Source organism: Camelus dromedarius, chromosome 4 (genome assembly GCF_036321535.1).
Source record: "Camelus dromedarius isolate mCamDro1 chromosome 4, mCamDro1.pat, whole genome shotgun sequence".
Classification (NCBI taxonomy): domain Eukaryota; kingdom Metazoa; phylum Chordata; class Mammalia; order Artiodactyla; family Camelidae; genus Camelus; species Camelus dromedarius.
The window spans coordinates 49,343,674-49,350,658 of record NC_087439.1 but is presented as its reverse complement, the minus strand read 5'-3'; positions in this window follow the sequence as shown (position 1 = coordinate 49,350,658).

The following is a 6,985-nucleotide window of genomic DNA, read 5'->3' as shown; positions in this document are numbered from 1 at the left end:
CTTCACAGAGAATATGTGAAAAAGAGGATTTGGAAAGTTCTGTATAGTGTATCATTCTGAAAATATGACGAGAATCCTCGAACATCTCTGTCTCCTGGACCCTTAGAGAGTCCTCAGTAGACTCACTGGCCTCATGGGGTAGGCAAAAGAATAACTTACAGAGGAAGAAAACTTTCTAAAAGGCAAAAAATATATTATTTTTTAACTTTTATGTTTTTCAAAGAGAAAATGATCACGTTTAGAGGGAAGAATTTAGAGTGAAGGATTGTCCCTTCTCATCCCTCAAGGTAATAATGTCTCCCTTGGGCTAGATGGTAGTCCAGATGATTCAGTATTGTTGAAGTTTGAATGGACATTTCTGTAAAATCCAAAGTAATTTTTTTTTAAACAAGTTGACATGGTTCTTCCACACACTTTTAGTGGCATTTCTCTTGTTGTCAGATCTTGGACAGGAGAAGAGGTTTTCCTTCTCCTCATTTATGAATTTGATTAGATAAATCATACAAATAAGATCTTTAAATTTTACTTCGCAGTTAAACTATATAATAAAATTATAACAGTTTATAACTGAGCAAAATCACTTGTCAGAGGCAATTTGTCAGTAACGAAAGAAAAGTCTATCTCCATATTTATATTCAAATTTTATTTCTGATGCCAAGTGGTTTTCTAAGCTGTGTTACTCACCTTAATCAACAGCCTTGGCTCCAAATATTTTGGCTCATTCCAAAAGTGCAGACTTGTCTCCAGTGATAAAGGTTTGGTACCATTAAGAATATTCAGAGCATAGGTGGTAAGTTGTGAAGGCCATGCCCCAAATGGAGTTCCTATGCTGCTTTGAGACACGGCAGCCTCACAGACCAAGTACAGACCTCAGGGGATGGCTTTGAATGAAAAAGCACACATTTGGACTTTAGCCTCTGGCATATTTATTTAAAAATAAGTTGCTTCACTGTGGAGTCACAACTTGTGTTCAATTTGACTTAGAAATGGACCTCTTCCAGATTTTTTAAGAACTCGGGAAACTATTGGGAACTGCCATGGTTTAAAGCATATAGGATTGCCTAGCCCTAAAATTTCTGGGGTTTGAGAAGAGGGATGGATGAAGCTGAATCAATTGGCAACATGAACTGAGTTATCTGTTGCGAATTACTACTTTCAGGAAAGGGTCCCCTGATCAAACTCTTTCCACATGTATATGTACATGGTATTTTAAGATGTGTACAGCAGCCCCTGCTTGCAGGTTGTTTGTAAAGGTGTTTTTTTTTCTTGAGTATTGTTATGTACATTAATTCTTTATGCTTGTGTTAGTCAGGACCTTTTTGACTGCAAGTGGCAGAACTTCAGCTAGATTAAGAAAGAGGGGAATGTTTTGGAAGCCTATAGGTTTATTGTATGTGGCCTAAATTCAGGTAGGGGAGGTATGTGACTAATCCTTGGGGACAACAGGATCTAGACATTCAAGTGCCCTCAGAACTCCTGCTCTCTCCAACTCCCAGCTGTGTTTCTTTCTGCCTGACTTTTGTTTTTTAAGTATGGTCAGTTTACAATGTTGTGTTAATTTCTGTTGTACAGGATAATGTTTCAGTCATACATGTGCATGTATATATAAGTGTTTTTATATTCTTTTTCATTATAGGTTACTACAAGATACTGAATATAGTTCCCTGTGCTATACAGTAGGACCTTGTTGTTTATCTATTTTATATATAGTAGTTAGTATCTGCAAATCTCAAACTCCCAATTTATCCCTTAATACCCACCTTTCCCCCTGGTAACCATAAGTTTGTGTTTATGTCTGTGAGTCTGTTTCTGTTTTGTAAATAAGTTCATTTGTGGTTTTTTTTTTTCCAGTTTTCACATACAAGTGATATCATGTGATATTTTTCTTTCTCTTTCTGGCTTCACTTAGAATGATGATTTACAGATCCATCCATGTTGCTGCAAATGGCATTATTTTATTCTTTTTAATGGCTGAATAGTATTCCATTGTATAAATATATCACAACTTCTTTATCCAGTCATCTGTTGGTGGACATTTTAGTTGTTTCTATGTCTTGGCTATAGTAGATGGTGCTGCTATGAACAATGGGGTGCGTGTATCTTTTTGAATTAGAGTTCCCTCCAGATATATGCCCAGGAGTGGGATTGCTGGATTATATGATAAGTCTATTTTTAGTTTTTTGAGGAATCTCCATGCTGTTTTCCACAATGGCTGCACCAAACTACATTCCCACCAATGGTGTATAAGGGTTTCCCTTTCTTCACACCCTCTCTATCATTTTTTTGTGGATTTTTTAATGATGGTCATTCTGACTGGTGTGAAGTGATACCTCATTGTAGTTTTGATTTGCATTTCTCTGATAATTAGCATTTTTTCATGTGCTTGTTTTCTGCCTGTTGGTTTTGCCCTCAACCAATGTGGATTAATGTCCTCATGTGGTAGAGAACACATAGATGATGCTGCTAAGTCTTGTATCTCACAGCTCCTGCCATTAGATTCACCAGTTGTGCCTTCTCAGTTGTAGTTCAATCAAGCCCAGACAGACACACTTCTAGATCCATCAACTGTGGCTGAGGAGGCCATGCAAGAACATGGCAGTCCCCACTGGGATCACATAGTTGAAAAGAAAGAGGGGTTCTCAAGACAAGGGAGGTTTGGGCCAGACAGCATGATAGCAGTCCACTCAGCATCTGACCAGAAATATAAAAGCACCAGAGACAGAGGTGCTAGTGTCTTGATTATAGTATTCCGAGTGCTCAATGTATTTTTGAGAATAGACTGCCTTCCAGACAACTTTTAGGGCTTGAAAAATATAGCTGTTCTCCAAACTATAGAACTGGTAAGAGCACATCTCCCACATTTCCTTGACCTCACCACATAGGCTAACTGTAGTTAAGGATGTGGGCTCTGAAGCCAGACACGCTGAGTTGAAATCCTCCCTTTGGCTGTGTGATGTTGGGCAAGTTATGTAGCCTCACCTGTTAAATGAAGATAGTACCTACTTCAGAGGGATGTCTGAGGACCCTTTGACATTTCAAAACCTGTACCTGGTTAAGAATTTAATGAATGTTATTATTATTTTCATAGTTACATAATTAGAAACTAGAGGGAAAAGGTCTATGTGTCTTTGCACATGCTGCTCCTTCTGCTGGGATGGCCCTTCTTCTACTCTACCAATGTGCTGATCTCCAGCTGAGCCAAAGCTCCAGCTTCTCTTCTCTGGTTGCTCAAAGCATCCTAAAGGCAGAAAACACAGACATGTATTGTCGGGTTGCTGCTGCTGCTTTCCTCGTGTCCTGTGAGAACTTTGAGAGTATGGACTGTGTTTGTTTCAATCCCATATTCTAGAATTTAGCAGACGAGACAAGGTCAGTTTTTGGTGGGATGACTAAAAACCTGTACATTTCAATTTTCTCTTGCTGGTGTTGCCATTCTACCTGGCATTTCTTCCTTCAGTCCTTGTCTTATTACAATCCTACCAACCCTTCAAAGCCCAGTTCAAATGCTATATTTTCGATCAAGGGTTCCCTGACCAGCCAGCCAGGTCTCTGCAATCTCAACACACTTTCCTCCTTAGTCACATAGCACTGTCATGTATGTACGTACTGGTTTACCTAAAACTAAATGGGACATAGAAGTTTTGTTCTTATAGTTGCATAAAGTAACTATGTAGTCAAATGTCCCTCTTTGTTTATAGTTAGACTATATGTAACTAACCCTGGCTTTAAAAATATCAGCTAATGTATTTTTAAATATAGCTCAGTGCCTTACAGCCAGGAATGAGTCCTTTTTTATTTCCTAAATTCTTATACTTAATTTCAAAACTTGTTATCACACTCTGGATAAAAAATTGAGCTTATTAAAGCATTTATCCTACTATAAGATAAATTGGGAATTCTGAGTTCTGACTCTATTAGATTTTAATTTAACTTAAATTGTTAAGCACAGAGAAACCAAATAATCTGAAGAAGCCAAAAGAAAATTTGTAAGCAGAAAGGAGAAATATGTGGGATTTATGGTATTTCCTAGTAGGTGTCAGTGATAAGATTAAAAAGCAGTGAGCAGTTTATGGAAAAAGACCAGCTGCCTCTTCTGGAAATCTGAATTACAGCTGAGGATAGCTGATGCCCTCGGTGCCCCACTGCGCATGACTATGGGCAGAAGTATTCACAATCTCAAGGTGTAAACAGCACTTGTTTCTCTGCATTTTTTATGATTCAAGTGGTCATTTTTTTTCCAATAGGAGGTGCCATATTAGATGGAGATGAGGAAAACTGGAATTGTTTTTTGTTTCAGCTTAGAAGTCCCTTGTCTATAAACACAGAGGACACAATACCTGTGTCAGTGAGGATCTGAAGGCATGGGATCTGAGCATGTGTGTCTGTGAGTCACAATGTCCTTTCTGTTTCATTGTTGACAAGCCTATTTTTCCATCCCACAAGTAGTATTCATTCATGGGATCTTTTACCTAGCTAATCAATAGTATTAAAAAAAATGATTACAATGATAGGATGAACATTTTAAAAATGCAGGCATGCTGTGTCAAATAACTTGCTAGACTGGTCGTTTTTCCTGGTGACTTGTCACATTTCCAGAGCTGCTATTTTTATCTGATTACATCTCCCAGCTTCCATCTCAAGACTTGTATCATCTGTTTTTCTCTTCCCAGCTCCCTCTTCACTCTCTCTTCCCCTCCAGCATCCCTTCTTCACTAGCACTTTCCTACAAGCCCAGAGTCTCAAGCTTTTGACATCCCCAAGTAATCTTTCCTGTTTCCTGCCTCTCTTACACTTACCTCATTCCCTCCTTTTCCCAGCCAAGTCTCTGAAAAAGAAAAGTCTATTCCTGATGCCTCCACTTTTAACTCCAGAGTCTGGCTTCTGCCTCCAGCATTTACTGCAGCTACCCTTGCAAAAGTCACAGATGTCCAGCTAATGCCGAGTTCAGTGGCCTTTCTCCCCTGCTCAGCTCCACTACGCACTGTTGACATGAGGCACCCTTTCTTCAGCTGGTCTATCTACAACGTCACTTTCCTTGTTCAAGATCATTGCTAGTTCTGGCCTCTTTTCTGAGTCTCCTTCAATGGCTTGCCTTCCTCTCCACCCCACCATTAGTGGCTGACACTGTTTTTAGAAGCCTCAGGAAGGAAATGTCACTACCTTTACCCAAACTTCTTCCTTTCTTCCTTCCTTCCTTCCTTTTTCTTTTCTTTCTTCCTTCCTTTCTTTCTTTTTCTTTCTCTCTTTCTTTCTTTCTCTCTTTCTCTCTCTCTTTCTCTCTTTCCTTCTTTCTTTCCTTTTTGAAGTATAGTCAGTTTACAATGTTCTGTCAATTTCTGTTGTACAGCATAATGCTTCAGTCATACATATACATACATATATTCCTTTTCATATTCTTTTTAATTATAGGTTACTACAAGATATTGAATATAGTTTCCTGTGCTGTAAAGTATGAACTTGTTTATCTATTTTATATATAGTAGTTAGTATCTGCAAATCTCAAACTCCCAATTTATCCCTTCCTACCCCTCTTCCCACCCTGGTAACCATAAGTTTGTTTCCTATGTCTGTGAGTCTGTTTCTGTTTTGTAAATAAGTTCATTTGTGTCTTTTTTTTTTTTTTTTTAAGATTTCCACATATAAGTGATATCATATGGTATTTTTCTTTCTCCTTCTGGCTTACTTCACTTAGAATGACAATTTCCAGGTCCATCCATGTTGCTGCAAATGGCATTATTTTATTCTTTTTTATGGCTGAGTGGTATTCCATAATATAAATATACCACAACTTCTTTATCCAGTCATCTGTTGGTGGACATTTTAGTTGTTTCTATGTCTTGGCTATTGTAGATGGTGCTGCTATGAACAATGGGGTGTGTGTATCTTTTTGAATTAGAGTTCCCTCCAGATATATGCCCAGGAGTGGGATTGCTGGATCATAGGTTAAGTCTATTTACAGGTTTTTAAAATTTCTTTATTAGCCTCTCTCTGTCTCTGTCTCTGTCTCTGTCTCCCTCTCTCTGGACCATCTTGTTCCATAAAGAATTTAAGATAGCTTTTTGGTACCTAAATATGTCAAGGTAACATACATTAGAAGTAACTTTTAAAAAATCAGTGCAAAAGAAAAATGGTAGGGAAATAAAATGGAGCCAGGAGTGGGGCTAATTCCAAAGTGCTTATTACAAATGCCTAAATACTTGCTAGTGGCAATATTTAGTATTTCCAATTTAACAGCTAGTGAGAAGAGGAAAAATCTGATAAGCTATATAATTCATGATAGCTGTAAGAAAAAGCAAAATCAGTTTCCCTACACAACTATTCCTTGTGCTAAGACCTGAAGGACATCATGTGAAGAGGATCTTAGGTAATGAGCTGACTGATATTCTTAACTACATCTTTACCGTAGATGAATATTTGTTTTAAAAATGACATTTGCAGGGTGGAGTATGATATGATTATTTCATTTGAGCATCACTTCAGGTAACAGTACTGTTCTGAACCAGTCAGGATTCAATTTGGATCTGCTGTAATATGGGCTTTTCTTCCCGGACCTCCAGCGAGTTTTCTTGAAGTAGACTAAATTGAGGCCATTTCGTTATCTTGTACAAGGAGGTTCAGGAGCAGAGCTTGCTAACTTTAAAACTTGTTCACAATAGATAGGACAAATTCATACATTAAATAATGCACACATGTAACCAAGCTGGCTGCCTAGTTTGGGAGTTCTTAGGCAGAGAACAGGAGTGATGCAGTGCAGGGAGAAGGTGGGCATAGATGCACTCTCTCATTATTCCTCAAAGAACACAATGGAATCATGTGTTCCTAAAATATCTGTCCTCAGAACAGAAGGGACACTATGCCTCCTGTTGGCCAACATCAGGAGGGGGCTTCTGACCCCATGTCACTGCTCACTCATCTCCTATTGTTCACAAGGCAAATGACAAAGACGGGCCCTGGATGACTGCTTGGTCCCTCCTGTGTTTCTTGC